General features: G+C 35.4%; 1 protein-coding gene across 5 annotated transcripts in view; it reads right to left on the minus strand.

Moving 5' to 3' along the window:
• The window catches only part of LOC150097455 (tribbles homolog 2-like), a 154,886-nt gene that overhangs the window by 15,913 nt on the left and 121,701 nt on the right, over window positions 1–17,272 (minus strand). The window contains exon 1 of one of the 5 annotated variants that reach the window (XM_090407248.1): window positions 13,773–13,879. The exons of 1 other annotated variant lie outside the window; for it this stretch is intronic. The gene's annotated coding sequence lies outside the window, so the exon portion shown is untranslated. 3 more of the 5 variants (XM_090407243.1, XM_090407246.1, XM_090407247.1) reach the window with 3 other exon arrangements.

Below are 17,272 nucleotides of genomic sequence, written 5' to 3' on the forward strand. Positions count from 1 at the left end.
GCATCACATGCATGGAAAATGCAACTTACTCCTCCCAGGATATTCAGTATACAAATTATGGTAAATGCCAGAAATTTAATTATTCTGTAGACACTTATATATCTGGAGGTTTCCCATTCCTGATATTTATTATACTTTTCAGTAATCCTCATCTAGGTGCAGATTTTTCCCACCTAAATTGAGAACGTGGTCCATTTGGACCCCAAAATTTGTTGTATCATCAGTAGCATCTGAAGTGTCCTCCCCTTCAGAAATAATTTCCTAAGTAACACAGACCTCCCAAGGCATAAAGGAGGCACCAAGACAGCAGTAGTAAATTATAGGTAAATTAGCATCTCAGGAGTGATTTAAGGTATTAGAGAAATTAGTGAAAGAGCTGGGTGGATAGGAATACTTTATAATAGGCAACATGATTCTTTGAAAGGTAGGTCCTGCCTTAGTATTTGATTACTTTTTATAACAAAGTGATAATGGAGCTGGATAAGGGAAATGCCTAATCAGTGATACTGCTAGACTTCACAAAGGCATTTAACAGGATCCTAGAATTCTGTTGAATAAACTGGAGCAAATGGGGATGGATATGAATCTGGTGATTTTGTTCAGAAGGTGACTGATGAACAGATATCAAGGAGTGGTTTATGGAGATGAGTCCAAGAGAAGGCAGGTGACTAGTGTGGCATACCATAGTACTCGGTCCTTTGTTGCTTATTTTGTACATCAATGATATAGGAAATGACTGGAAGAAATATTCAGTTGTTTGCTGATGATGCTAAACTAGGAAGAGTGATAGTAAATGAAGTAATGTAGATATCCTGCAGAATGACAAACAGATTAGCAGTATAGGCAACGATAAATGGCTTCAAGTTTAATGTAGCCAGGTGTAATGTGACACTTTGGGAAGAAGAGATCACAAGCTGTGTACTATATTGATAGAACTGAACTGAAAGAAACTGATGAGGCCAGGGACTTGGTGGATGATTGAAGACAGGAAGTCAAGATTTAGAGGGCATACTGCAAATGTAGCACACCAGATTACCTCGTTGTTAAAGAATACATTAACAAGCAGAGAGAGAGAGAGAGACAAGTTATTGTTCCCCTTTATAAGGCCAGATCAAAATCCTGGTGTCCAGATCTACTGTGTACAGATCTGTACAGTCAGATTCTGTGGAGATGAAGTGGTGGAAAGGATCCAGAAGTAAGTGAAAAAAATTGTGATGGGTCTATGAAATGTTCCCTATGAGAATAGATTAATGGTCTGTGGACTTCAAAAACTAGCTGATAGGCTAAAAAGAGGCGATAGAAACATAAATTTCTAAAGGGATTTTATAGGATTGACACCGGACTTTTTTTCAGTACTTGGCAGGATGAGAAAGAACAAGGGATCACCCATGGCAACTGCATAATTTTTTGCTAGGAGGGTGGTGAATGGTTTCCAGAGGTGGCTGTGATTGCTTTGTCAGTGAATGAATTTAAGGAGAAGTATGACAGGTAGTGTGTGAATAAAGGATCTGCCACAATGCCTTCAACTCCACATATCTGTATAATTTGTTTTAGCTTTCAATAAAGCAACTATTCTAAATATTTATTACAGTCCATTTCAAACTGTTTTAATAAATCATTAATATATTTGAACACAATTATTTAAAAATTTACATTAAAAAAAAAATTCGACCAATTTTTAACTTTTTGTACTATATTAGGTTTTCTTTTTTAATTCAAATTAAAAAAACTAAGTCGTCGTCATCTGAACAATTTAGGTATAGGCATTTTATGTCCTATTCCTACTGTGCAGATGAGGTTGATCTTTCCATCTTAATCTTGGACATCCACAGTCTCTTCTTCCTGTAGGTTTATATTCTAGTGCTAGGAATCCTATTGTTATTCATCCTTTCTATGTGGTGTAGACAGTTTTGCTCGTAGTCTTCTGTTTCTTGTATGTAATCATTCTTATTTCTGTGTTTTTCTTTTTATCTAACCTAGTGAGTCTCAGGAGAGGTCTTAGAAACTTCATCTGTGCTGCTTCCAATCTTTGTCTGTTTTGTTTATTTTAGAATCTAAGTTTCACTCCCAAATTTGAGAGCTGTTTTAGAGCAGTGTTTCTCAAAGTGTGGTATGCGGACCCCCAGGGTCTGCGAAAGGTCTTCAGGGGGTCCGTGGCAATTTTCAGCTATGCATCATTAATGCATGGAATAAAATTTAAGTTTGAGATCGTAAAATGTTCCTATTGTATCACTGAATAAGGTACAGACATCTGCAGGCTGTGTAATATGTTTCTCAACAAATAGTGCAATTAGAGATAACTGGGTAAAAACGGAACTAATGAATTGCATGACCCCGCCCACATAAAATGCTGTACAGTAGACAATCAAAACCATATGGTGCACCGGCAACATGTGGTTTTGTTTGAGTGAACGTGTTAAAACTAAGAAATATATAGCGAATGTGTTTCAGATATTATATAAGGAATTCGGTTGAAGAGAATTAGCATTTCAACTGAACTGTCGACTTGCTTTTGTCAATTAGTAGCACGATCTTTTGTTAATACCGCACCAATCATATGGACGTCTTCATAGCTGCTTTATCTCTACTGGCCTACCATTGCTGTCTGTTTCGCGTTCTGCTTTCACTAGCCATTTGTTGAAGGACTGTTCGTTAAATATGGTAATTTTTTTTAGCTTTCAAATTCTTAAGTATGGATCACTGGTTAAAGACTGGATTTTTAAAATGCGCAAAAGAGAGGAACATAGTAGATACAAGTAGCTGTCAGCAACAAGAAAATGTTGATATTGTATCTGGATCAAGTGAAATTGATAAGTGTGTGTCGTCTGACATCTCTAAAGAACCAACTAGGAAGAAGATGAGAAAACTGCGTAAGTACGAGATATAAATTACTTGAAATGTGGATTTTCATGGACGGGAAATGAAGAGGAACCTATTCCATTATGTGTAATTTGCAGTGAAACTTTAAAAAATGAAAGCATGAAACCACGTAATTTAAATCGCCATTTTGAATCAAAACATAATGAACGCAAGGACAAACCTGTCGAATTTTTTCAAAATAAACTAAAAAATTTAAAAGAATCTCAAAAAGTGATGTCAATCATGTCAGGAGGTGAAAACATGAAGGCTTTAGAAGCTTCATATCGTGTGTCGCTATTAATAGCAAAAAGTGGTGCAGCGGAAACAATTGGTGAAACTTTGGTCAAGCCTGCAGCAAAAATAATAGCTGAAATTATGATCGGAGATAATGCAAAAAGATCTTTTGATAGGATTTGTCTTTCATATAGTACCGTTCATCGAAGAATCACTGAAAATACAAAACAAACATTGTTATCCGATATACGTAAGAGTCGTTATTATGCGTTGCAGGTAGATGAATCCACCGACATTACAAATTTTGCAAATCTTCTAGTGTTCGTTAGGTACGAAAAAAATCAAAAAATTCATGACGACCTTTTATATTGCCAACCCTTGCCAGAACATACAACAGGAGAAGAAATATTCAACAGCATAAATACCTTTATGCATTCAAAACAAGCTTGATTGGAAAAGTTGTGTTGGAATAAGCATGGACGGAGCGAAATCCATGGTCGGATCTAAAAAAGGGCTTGTTTCAAGGATTCAAGCTGTTGCACCAAATGCAAAGTTGACACACTGCTGCATACACAGGGAGGCTTTGGCTACACATATGATGTCTACAGACCTAAGAAAAGTTCTTGATGAAGCTGTAAAAATCAAATTATATTAAAGGCCGTCCTCTAAATGCCAGACTTTTCTCTCAACTTTGCAAAGAAATGGGAAGCAACTATACACAATTTTTTTCCATACCGATGTTCATTGGCTTTCTCGTGGAAAAGTTCTTACTCGTTTATTTGAACTTCGGAATGAACTACAAGTTTTTCTTGATGAAAAGTTTGAATTGAAAAAGTATTTACATAATTGGAAATGGCTCAGTCAATTAGCATACCTGGCAGATATATTTACTGTATTAAATAGTCTTAATTTATCTTTACAAGGCAAGAAAATTTCTATATTTCATGTCCAAGATAAAGTGAAAACGCCACATTGGCAAAAATGAAGTTATGGCAAAAGCGGGTTGGTAATGCTTCATGAATTGCTCGCAAGTTCAAATGAACAAATTGATGATGATGATGTGAAAATTACTATCATACAGCATTTAAAAAGCTTATAAACGAATCTAGAAAAGTATTTCCCTGAATTGGACATTAATATTGAGTGGATAAGATACCCTTTCAATAAAAACAAATTTATGCCAAAGGGTCTATCGTCAATAGAAGAACAACAACTTTTAGAACTAGCTTCTGATGGTTTCCTAAAAAATAAATACAGTGAGAATCATCGTTTTGGCTACAAATACAGAATGAATTTCCTGAATTAACAGATAAAGCTCTAAGGTTCATTTTTCTATTTCCAAGTTCATATCTGTGCGAAGTTGGATTTTCGGCCCTTGTAGATATTAAGATGAAGAAGAGGAATTGCATTATAGATGTCGAACTGCATCTGAGATTGAAATTAACAACTATAGAGCCAAATTTTGCTGAAATTTTATCTCACCATAAGCAATTTCACTCCTCTCATTGATGATAAATTATTTAAAGTAAGTAAAACTTTATAGTATCTTTATGAAGTTTGTTCTATTAAAAATAAATCATATTTTTTGTTTACATGAACATATAAATTCAAATAAAATATTTAATTTTTTAATATTTTAAATTAATTAATTTATTCAATTTAATTAATTGTTTTTTTTTAAATTAATTAGGGGTACCTGGTAATAATGAAAATTTAAGAAGGGGGTCCACAGATATCTGAAGTTTGAGAAACACTGTTTTAGAGGTAATATTATGTAATCTTAACCGAGTTTCTTTAGTCATTTGTTTTCCAAAATTTCTTTTAATTATGCCATTCATTCTATTGTAATCAAGTTTCTTTAGTCATTTGTTTTCCAAAATTTCGTTTAATTATGTCATTCATTCTATTGTAAATTTGTAGTCTTTCTTCCAATTTGCAAGAATCTGAATTCTGTAGCTTGTTCTATTATTTTACTGTTAAGCATAATTTTGACTTTATGAATGGCGTTTCTCCACACATTGCCATAGCTTTTGTTTTTGTTTTATCTTCTGAATTTGAAATTAGTACTCGATCATCATAAAATATTATATTTAGTATATTATTTGTTAGTTTAATTCCATCTTTGACAGCTGTTTTCCATTTTTTTTAGGATTCTGTTTATATAAATGTTGAATAATTGGGGATAAGCCACAGCCTTGTCTCATTCCTTTATGTATGGTTATAGGTTCTGATAATGTTCCATCTGCAAATTTTTGTTTTTCTATATAGACTTTTTATTGCTTTAATTCTTGTAATATTTTCCAGAGTAGACTTCTGTTCAAGTTATCATACACTTTTTCATAGTCAATAAACAGAAGGAAAGCGGGCAGGTTAAATTCTTTTCTTTTCTTTTTTTTTCTATGTTCTGTTGCATTGTGAAACGGGCATCTGTGCATCCTCTCCCTCTTCTAAAACCACATTGTTCTTCTTCTAAATAATTTTCTGTGTATTTAATTAGTCTGTTCTTTAAGATATTTGCATATAGTTTAGATGTTATTATTAATGCCTCTGTAATTTCCACATTTGATTTGTCCTTGGGACCTTTTTTGGTGAATATTTATTACTACTCCAGTAATATAAGAAATTATGGGCTGAAGTCAGAAAGCTTTCCACCCCAGCCTGGATGGCTGAGTGGTTAGCATGTCGCTCTCCAGGCTGTGGGTTCAAATCCTACAGTGGGCATGGATGTTTCTTCTGGGATTTTTTGATATTTCCAGATATTATTGAAGAGTTTAAGTTTTCTGTTAAGCTATCGTCCGCATATTTAAAGAGCTCAATGCATATTGCATCTAGGCCCAGGCTTTTTCTATTTCTTGAATTTTTAAATTATTTTTCTAATTTTTCCATTGCTATTTCTTCTTTACTTTCCTGTATATGGATATCTTCAGTTTTGTGAGTTTTGTCATTGTTTTCTATTTCTTGTTTTTCATACCATAATTAGATTATTTCTTAATGTCATTTTCTGTTGTTTGTAGCTGCCTGAAAATTTTAAAACCTGTTCTTTGTGGTCCAGTGATATTATGCTCTAATGATTTAATATATTTACTCCAATCTTCTCTGCATATACTTTATTATTATTATTATTTGTCACCAGGAGGTGACAAATAATAATAATAAAGTATATGCCTCCCTCGATGAGTCTTTGGACTCATCGAGGGAGGGCATCTACCCGACAGTTCTGCTTCCACCACTCACAATCCACCAATTGACCACAACTATACCAATGCCATCTACCGCCAACCGCCACCACTAGTATTTCCACAGATAATCACAAACATCCATGCCCACGTGGGATTTGAACCTGCAGCCTCTTGACTGGAGAGCGGACATGCTAACCACTCAGCCAGCCAGGCTGGGCAGTCAAGCTTTCTGAATTCAGCCCATAATTTTTTATATTGTATATAGTCAGCAGTGTTTTTGCTCTGCAGATAGATTTTAAAATCTGTTTTTTTCCTTTAGATCAATTCCTTTAAGTCATTATTCCAAGTTCTGAGCCATTTTTTGTTTTCTTAATTTGTATCCTAAGCTTTCTTCTGCTGCTTTTAATGTGATTTCTTCTATATTTTTCCAGTCAGTTTCAATATTGTTTGTGGTTGGTTTTATTTTATCTCTTATTCTGCTTTTATATAAGTTCCCAACACTCCTGTTCTAGGAGGTGAATTTTGAACCATTTATTACTTGTTGGTTCTTTATCTTTTTTTTTGAAGTACATCGTTCTCTTAATGAATCCAAATCTGCTTTCAACTAACATGTGATCACCATCAATTTCGCTCCCTCAAAAAACCCTTATTATTTAGTTAGTTGTTAATAATAATGTAATCTATTATCGATTTAGTTCCTCTTGCTTCCCATATGTACTTATGTATAATTTTATGCCTGAAGAAAGTATTGCTGATTTTTAGATTGTTAAATATGCAGAAGTCCCTTAATAAAACTCCATTGTTATTGATTACTTCTCACTGTATCATTGAAATCTCCCCTTAAGATTATTGCTTCATTTTTTATTTGTTTCATCAATATGTTCCTGAAGTTTTCCATAAAATTCTTTTGTCGCTTCCTCTTTTCCATCTACTAATGCATAAATTCTGAAAATATTGAATGTTTGATTCATAATCTTCATTCTGACACCCAAGTATAATCTGAGATTTTGTTTTTCCAATTTTTTATTAATCCAAATTGAAACCATGAAGCCCATTTGTCTTCTGGAACTGTGGAGAAGATTATAACATAATCTTCCAGAATTTGCGATCCCTTCTTTTTTTGCCTCAGTTATTGATGCTATATCAATGTTTCTATTCTTTAATTCGCTGTTTAGCTTGTCAATTTTGTGGTGATTCCAGGGACATTCCAAGTAGCTATGTTTAATTTTTCAAAGAGAAGTCCCTGTCCTAATGGACAGGGACTAATGTGTTTCATGGGTAAATGGAACACATTACCACAATGCATCATAAATGCTGAGTGCTAAGGAATTTAAGGTCTAATATGATGAATATGTCGTTAGTTGAACAAAACACTCATGATGAGTCTGTGATCCCTATCAAGGTCAATAGCTATTTATTGTTTGTCAAAAAATATCACATGTAACTAGGTTTGGTGTGGTTGGAATTACAGCCAAATCAACTAATAGTACAAGGCCAATATATTACATATGTTAACTGCACTGCATCCAACCAGCATGTAATATGGGGGAAGGAGTTCAGAGGGGGGGAGGAAAACCTTGTTACTTCCAGGTTTTTTTTTTTTTTTTTTAAATCGCACAAGGACAGACAGCAAAGGTCATATCATACTGTGCCATATCAAATGTTACAGCAGTACACAGGGTAAGACAATCACAAAGATCCATGCCCGCAACAGGATTCGAATCCATGACCTGTTGGTCGGAGAGCAAGTATACTAACCACTTGGCCAACCAGGCCAGCACCTCCATTAGGCTAACTAACTTGCCTTCAGGTGAAAGTTCTTAGTTAAAGGTTCCTCATATCCTAGATAAAATTCACCCAGGTCTTCCAAATGAAGCCTAAAGAAATGTCACACTCAGGGCTACAAAAATACCACTTAAATCTTGTGGTCACAAAAAAAAAAAAAAAAAAGTTACTTGCCAATTATATGAATTGTGGTAAAAGGTGTATGTAATATAATTAGAGTAAACTATAATACATTATATATAAATACACAGAACAGGTTTAATAGAATTTAAAAGCTCAAATTCAAATCATATGAAATAATTTGTAATATCTGGCATATCTTTCTTTAAGTTTACCATTAATTTTCCCCCTCCCCAAGCATGTTATATGCTACTTCTGTTCCACTGCTTGCTAACCAATCACCAACCTTCTATGACAGGAAGAAACTGTTTCCCCTCTCTCATTTATCAAAGTATACTGTAACTGAGTTCTGAAGAGGAATTATGTAAACTAATGCCTCTTCGGATTTTTATCTATGCAACTTGCATCACAGACGAATTTCTCCTTATTTGAAATATCTATAGAAGCATCTAGAAGACTTGCTACTGGAGTATGATTTCCTTAACTAATTTTTGTTTAATAACATCAACAGTAACTGACAAATTCTTTACATTTCATGCCATACAGGTATGTATCTACCTGTATGTACAGGTTTTCTGTAAACAGAAAATGCCAGGGATCCATCAGACTGGCATGTAATCAGTGTCTAGGAATGGGAGACTATCGTTTTCCTTTAAGGTAAACTGGATCCTGGGGTGAGCCTCTGTAGCTCAGTCAGTACAGATGAAGTCCTTTGGTCAGAAACACCTGAGTTTGGTTCCTGTCCATGAAGTGAGGATCTAGTCTCTTTCAACAAAAGGTGAGTTAGCCAGTCTCATATGAAGGTAGAAGGTTTTTTCACCCAGAAACTCAAGTTTTTTGTCTCTCAGAACAGGCAAACTGACCCCTTGAACACACACACGGATACTGCTATGAATATTCAATAATATGGAAGTGATAGTGTTCTTACCACATTCTCCTTACATCAATAGTCAACCATGCGTCATCATTGTAGTCAAACTTCTGGATGGATGATAAATTCTGGGGTGTTGATTGTTTAGATGTATAAGTAATTGAGGAGAGTATCCAGGCCATGTGGCTAAATGGAGGACATATCTACATAGCCAGATAGTGGGTTTATGTAAGGCAGAGTTTAAAGCTTTTTCTTCAAAGGTCTCCACGAAGAAGTTGGCCAGCAGTGGAGAACCCATTGCTGTCCCTTCTATCTGTTTGTAGAATTTTTCTGGCCAAATGAAATAGCTCGAGTTCATGGTGAACTGAAACAGGGCTGAGATATAGGGAGGAAATATGGCTTGGTCTAAGATATCTTAGAGTGAGATATTAGTGAAAAAGGAGGAGACGTCAAAATTGGCCATTATGTCAATGTGTTGGAGTGTGAAGTTTTCTATACTGGCTTTAAAGTTGGTCGAATTATATTATGTGTGAAGATGTGTTGCCAGTCTAGTCATTTTTGGAACAAATCAATTTAACAACTTGCCTATGCTAAGGCAAAGGACTTGTTGCCAAGGCAGTCCTTACTGACAAGTAATGAAGAAGAGGCAATCCTATACTCCAGCAATCCTATATTCCCAAATTCTTCCTACGACGCAACACTTCACAAATTCCTGAAATTTTAACGGAACACACTGGTTAGAGTCGCAGCATTTTAAAACTATTCCATGCTCATATTAATATTAATTTTGATAATTTTTCACGGAACACTTATTCACTTTCCGCTGAACACAATTTGGGAAACCCTGCTACACTCAATGGCTCAGGATGCTTTGAATTAGAAATGGAGTCGCTACATCTGTAAACTATGTGTGGTATTGAGGTTTGTCTACTGCTCACTGGCAGATCAGTGATTGCTATACCTCACAGTAGCAAAATAGCACCTTCAAGTGCCAAAGATAAGGACTAGAGGTCTGAGTCATTAATTTCAGATCAATTTTTTTTTTAATAGTAATTCCACATATAATAGATTGTCCAACCTACATCACATCACAACCAATGACGGACAAAACTTGCTACCATTAGAATTCAAGGCATATTGTCCTCTTAGAAACATAACTAAGGAACTGTTCAAAAGGACAGCAATGGAGAAAATGAACAAAAGGAAAAAAACTTGTTCTGCAACTTTTAGAGTTGAAATGCAAAAAGATAACTGGTTAGCACATCACATAAAATTTATAAGTGGAAGATTACCAATGTCAAATTCTGATGTGTTTATGAAAATATACGTAGCAAATACATGCAGCAAAAACTGAATATCTGTGTGAAAGGGTGGAGAGGCCTGGAGTAATCGGAGACCATAGTACTCCCCCTTCCAAATCTAAATGATTATGGTATTGTCAAAAGCAAAAATGAAAGGTAAGGATTCCTTTTTGCTTGGCCTGAGTGACATTATGGCCAGTAATTATCATTACTCCTCAGTGCATTAGGCTCAATCATCACCAATAATTTTATGTGCTCTTTTGTCAGATGAAAATACCTAATACCTTCTGGTATGAGACCACTGCCACACTTTTTGGATACCTGAAGTTTCTTAAAACATTTTGGAGCAGGGAGTTTCCAGATACTATAAAAAATCATAGGAAATTAATAAAAATAGAAAAAATTCTTAGCCCATCCACTGTACTAAGGTACTATATTTACAACCTCTCATGGGTATAAGTAAAAATTCTTGCCAACCTGTTTTCAGATTTTTTGTTATATTAATCTTTCAGGATTAATAATACAGGTATTCAAATTTCCAATATTGAAATAACTATAACCACAAGCTTCTCCTGATATATAGCTGCATCCCCAAACAGCTAGGCTTTTTTTCCTGTTTTAGACATTTTACACATGAACCTTTCAAACTACAGATGGAGGGATGCTCCTGAAAACTTAATACATGTTCAATTAATGATCTCTCTAAGTGACTCATATAACAGTTTAAACCATGTGCTGAATTCTGCTTATATATCTTCTCCTTAATTACTTCATTGATTGTTTCACTAAATGGACACCTGTAATTCACTATGCTGTTCAACACATGGTACCGATGTACTATAGGTTCTGCAACCTTCCATACAATGATTAAAAAACTTTCAGATTCAAATCAGACTTGAGCACCAAAAGGTCGTCCTTCTGATTTGCACTTTCAATCATTGCACATCCCAACAGCACTCTATCATAATGCTATCAATATATAGATTAAACAGGAAAAGATCCAAAACAGATCCTGAAACACTCTATTAGTCACTTTCATTTCACTTGAAATTACTATCATATTCACATCACTGTGGCACCTGTCAGTAATAACATCCCTTAATGGGCTTTCCCCATCTACTTCTGGCTACTTGCAGAACAAATTTATATTTATAATGTGGTATTTATCAATTAATGATCTCTCTCTCTCTCAGTGACTCATAACAGTTTAAACCATATGCTCAATTCTGCTTATATATATTCTCTATAATTACTTCATTGATTGTAATTCATTATGCTGTTCAACACATGGTACTGATGTACTATAGGTTCTGCAACCTTCCATACAATGATTAAAAACTTTTAGATTCAAATTAGACTCGAGCACCAAAAGGTCATCGATCTGATTTGCACTTTCAATCACTGCATATCCCAACAGAACTCCATCATAATGCTATCAATATACAGATTAAACAGGAAGAGATCCAAAACAGATCCTGAAGCACTCTATTAGTCACTTTCATTTCACTTGAAATCACTTTCACATCACTGTGGTACCTGTCAGTAATACCATCCCTTAGTGGGCTTTCCCCATCTACTTCTGGCTCCTTGAAGAACATATTTATATTTGTAATGTGGTATTTATCAAATGCCCTTAAAATCTAGCCATACCATACTATAAATGCATCTTATATTATGAACAAAATTCAATCAACAGCTCTAATGTGCTAACTTGCTCAGCAGCACAACTATGTATCTTAAACACTCGCCTCCGGTAAGACGTTTTTCATTGGTGTTTATTAAGAGCATTGGATGAACTTCTTAAAACTTTCATTCGTATTAACGCTTAGGTTCATTTCGTTGTTTCATTAGTGATGACTACAGCCAAGAACCAGTAGTAGTCCTATCAATGAACACCACGCATTAAAGATGACTTCGTGTCAATAAAGCAATCCGAAAACTTACAAACCGTATAGGTTTAAACGTCAGTATGGCAACCTACTGGTCATTTCAACCAAATGTCCACTTTTACCAACAGCCAAACTTGGGAATTATTTTTCACAAACTTCGCGGCAAAAGATTGGTAAAAAGGTAGGTAACCAGTATTTTATTTTTTGTTACTAATACAGAGTTCACTCCACTGCAGAACTAGCAGCCGCCAGCGAATGTCGAAGTAAAATTATGCACACAGTATTACTGCAAAAACTTCCTTAATTTATAATAAAAAAAAATAGTTACATTAAAATTAGTAATATTTGTCGGAGAACAGAGAAGGAATCGCAAATTTACACCATTAAATCACTTCATATACGGTATAAAGACCTATCAAAATACGCTTAAAGAAAGGCGACATCGTATTAATGAAGAATTCATGTACGAGTAGATTTACGGACTTCCTGTGATATCGTAGCAAGATTATCCAAGTTCTCTAGAAAATTCAAGCTTATGGGAAGTACCACAATGGCGGCAACTGATTAATCGATACACACAGATATAAGTACAGTAATGCTATACCTTAAAGATACGTCTTCGTTGGGATTTCAATTAGCATTCTATAAAAATATAAAAAAACCTGATATTTTAAAAAATGAATAATACATGATAGTAATGCATGAACGAATGTTTACTTTCCATTTGTGTGTGTACACACACTGAAAACGCTCGTAAATTCTCTTACTTTCAGAGTCTTCATTCTTACTGGAAGAACATTTTCAATTTCGACTGGGCGATGTACACAAGGCCCTCCTCCATCTGGTTTTTGTTAATCATACGTGAAACCTGATTTTTTAAAAGATCATGATTGAAAGTAATAAAAGCCAAAAACACTACAAAGCAATGCACGCTGGCACACATATTTGAAAAGCCTATTTCAAACACTTATTGATAGTAAATAAACGTCGCCTTATCCCTCAACTGAGTAACTCTCAAAGTAACCGTAAAGTTCCATTAAATTCCCAGTTTCATCACCACTTACGGGGGAAAAAAAAAAAAAGAAAGAAAAAAACTACATGATCACAACAAGCTTCCTCAAATATACGCCACTCACACAAGCGAAGAAAAAAAAAAAAAAAAAAACAGGAAACCCAAACTATAGAATATCACAACGCACGCAGCTCTTACCTTTACAAAATTTCCAGACTGGGCCGAGTAAGGTGATATTTCTTAAATTAAGTAAGTCGATTTTAACCTTTAATGTCGTCTTCGTTCTTCGAATTTCTTACGTATAAGAAAAATCAACCAAAACTCGAACCCACTCTAATAGAAAGGACGTAGAATTACTGAACTACCGCCATTGTGCAATAAAGACGCGTGTGGCGCCCAATAATACAGTGACAATCCCATCCCCGGAACTCAGACTTAAAATGTAGTGCGCACGATAAAGAAGGAAAACAATAACGAAATAAAAACCAAAACTTTACAATTTATTAAGCTGTAGTTACTAACCAAGAAAGAAGGTGGGTAATATCATAACGTTTCAGAAAACACTGTTAATCAGAAAAGATATTTGTCCCACTTAATTAGAATACGCCATAACACAAAATTTCGTAACTAACACATATCTTGTCTGATCCAAACAGGGATCAGTAAATCGTTCGTGTAGGTATTATTTGAACGATTTCATTCATGCAACATGGCGACTAAGACAAATATCGAAAAGAACCTCGGCCGAACTTAATTACGTTTTATAAAGTATGATGTTCAGCTTTTATTTATATGATATGATAAAATCTGATTGAACAGCAAAAGCCTTTGAAACGAAAAATAATTCACAAAACTGGACATCGAATAATCATCGCTAATTTCATAGCAAATGTAAATGTTTTAAAAAATTACGTCCGTATATCAGAGTGCAACTTGTGCAGAGTTAAATAAGGAGTACGAACAAAAACTTTCAACTGTATTGGCTTAAAGGGTGAAGCAGATGCTTTTCATATTCCCCCCTGTCTGATGAGGAAAACTGTGAGATGGAAAATATTAATGAGACTTGTCGCCTTGAGTGGCCTGAGGATTAATCATTGAGGTTGCAGTTTAAAATAGCTTTTGGTCTTTTGTACTTGATGTAATCTTTGTGTTGTAATTTGCAGCTAGTTGAATTAGATTATTAGGATGTGCAGATGCTATTGAAAAGAACTTAGTTGCTATAGTCTGCATGAAGGTATAAATATAAGGGACTTCTGTGTCCCAGTGAAGTTGCACAGTGCGTATTAACCATGGTGTGTTCAGGATTATTCTGAAACATTTATTCTGCACACGTTGTAGTTTGAGGATATTAGTATTAGCAGTATGACTCCAAGTCGGAGAAGCATAGATGACTATACGACGAATCCTCAATTTATATATAAGTAGTTTGATTCTGGTGCTCAATTTACTATTTCTGTTTATTAGAGGATAGAGCTGTGCAATGATTTTTGATGTCTTTAAACAATGAGACTTGATATGGGAGCTGAAAGTCAATTTTCTGTCCAACAATATGCCAAGATCTCAGACTGCCAAGAGATTTCTGTGTTAAACTGGAGAACGTGTCCAGTAGGAAGCATTGATCTTCTGGCGAACAGTACGGCTACGCTTTTCTGAGGATTTATTTTGAGTCACCATTTTGTGAAATATTGTTCAATTACCAGTAGATTTTCCTGCAGTCTTTTGATTGCTAGGTGCGGTTTTAAAGATCTGGCTAATATCACTGTATCATCTGCATATAAAGCTTTGATAGATGACAGTGGGTTGTGCAGAATAGCATACATATAAATGGAGAAAAGAGTTGGTGCCAGTAGTGATCCTTTTGTATGGAAAATGTGCCATTTAACTTTACTTGCATGCGCCTATCATAGAGGTATGATCCAATCAGGTGAACCACTTCCAATGGTATTTCAGATGTTATCATATTATATGGCAAGCCCTAGTGCCAGACTTTGTCGAATGCACTGGCTATGTCAAGGAAAACAGCCCCAGTTCATTGACGCCAGTTAAATCCCTTGGTAACATATTCTACCAATCTGTATACTTGTTGTATAGTACTGTGAAATTGTTGGAATCCAAATTGCTCCTCAGGAAGAATGTTTAATTTGTGTGCTAGTTCTTGAAGTCTAGTGAGAATGACTTTCTCGGCAATTTTGCCTAGGTTGGAGATGAAGCTAATTGGTCTGTAGCTAATTGAGGTGATCGCGGGTCTTTTCCAGGTTTATGGATTGGGATTACATCTGCTAGTTTCCAGTGGGAAGGAAAATATTTGTAGTGTAAGATGGAGTTTATAATGTTAGTCAGATGCACGATAGCTGTGTGGGGTAGTAGTTTTATCGCCCTGTTTGTGATTCCATCAGGTAAAGGAGCCTTTTTGTTTTTAAGTTTCTTGATTATGTCGTATAATTCTATAGGTGATGTGCAATTCGACTAGAGCATGTGACAGAAAGTTTGAGCGAAGATCTGACATGTTGATGAACCTTGTATATGTGATTGAAGTCGAGATGGTCGAGATAACATCTCTAGAAAAGCAATGCAAACCCTCATATGGGTTTGCATTGCTTTTCTAGAGATGTTACTATTGCCTTGGCTTTGTCTGCGTCAGTATGGATAAGGCCAGTATCTGTTTGGAGAGGAGGAAGAGGTTTGTTTTATTCTTGATGTTTTTGATAAGATTCCATATGGAGTGATTGTCAGGAGAGATAGAAATCAGTTTTCCTTCCAAAATTTGATTTCTGTGTGCTGTGAGGGCATCTCTAATTGCAGAGTTGAATCTGTTCAAGATTCTTTTATCTTGAGGTGCTCGTGTTGTTGTGGTATCTTTTTCTTGCTCTGTTCTTTTCTCTGATGAAGTTCATAATGTCTTCTGGCAAGTGATTAGATCTGGTGGTAGTTCTGGAAATAGTTACTACAAATCAATTAAATTTCCAGTTACTACAAAACAAATCAATCTAACTATGTTGATTTGTTTAGTTAGATCCTTTATAGCTGTTTCAATTTCCTCTGTGGATTTAATCAATGGTACAGGACCAATATATTTTGGGAATACTTTAGATAGCTTCTCCCAAGGTATATATGAGTGGGGGGGGAGGAGTCAGGTTATCCTGGTTTACCAGCTTTAATAGAATGGGATTGTGGTCAAATGAAGGATCATTTAGAGTCACTACACTGTACTGGAGTCTTACATTCTGTAGGATAGTTATGTCTAGTACATCAGCCGTATGTGTTGTGATGGGAAGGTGCTGTGGGACCTGCCACAACCACATTGTTGGATCTGGAGTAGTTAGCGAGGATGTGACCATTTTTATTTGTGGAACGGATATTCCAGATAAGATGCTAGGTGTTTAAGCCGCCAGCCATGATAACAGGCTCCCTGTTTATCAGTACAGCGTTCAGATCTGAAAACAGTAATGTTTTTTGCAGAGGATTATATGCTGCGAAAATCTTTAGTTTGCCCACCATGCACGTGGGAATTTCTATGCCTGTAATCTCAAGATTAATGGTGGATGGAATATTTATAGAGTGATGATTGATGTAATTTTTAATGTAAATAGCAGTGCCGCTTCCTCTGCAGGATAATCTGTCAGTTCTGTACATCTGGTATCCATTTATTTTAGGATTATCTGATGGTCGGAGATTGGTTTCATTTATCAAGAGTATATCTGGCTGATGCCTTTGAACGAACTCCCAGAGCTCCAAGATTCTACCTCTTAATCCATTCGCATTCCATGCTATGATCTGTAAAGAATCTGGTTTTATTTTATTTCTGTTCATCAGTGAGCACTGAGTTAATGACTTGTGTCCTTCAGAAATCTATTTGTAGAGCATGGCGAGGGGTTGGATCTGCTAAAATCCAAGAACATATTTTCCAAGGAAGAGGTAATGATAGCTGTCAGATTTCGATGTGATGTTGGCTGTTCCAGGGATGTCTGTTTAGTACGAGTTACATCCGCATATATCCTAGACTGTTGTTTCTGAGTTGTTCT

Source organism: Typopeltis vanoorti, chromosome 17, assembly GCF_054136105.1.
Source record: "Typopeltis vanoorti isolate ZY-2024b chromosome 17, IOZ_Tvanoo_1.0, whole genome shotgun sequence".
NCBI lineage: Eukaryota > Metazoa > Arthropoda > Arachnida > Uropygi > Thelyphonidae > Typopeltis > Typopeltis vanoorti.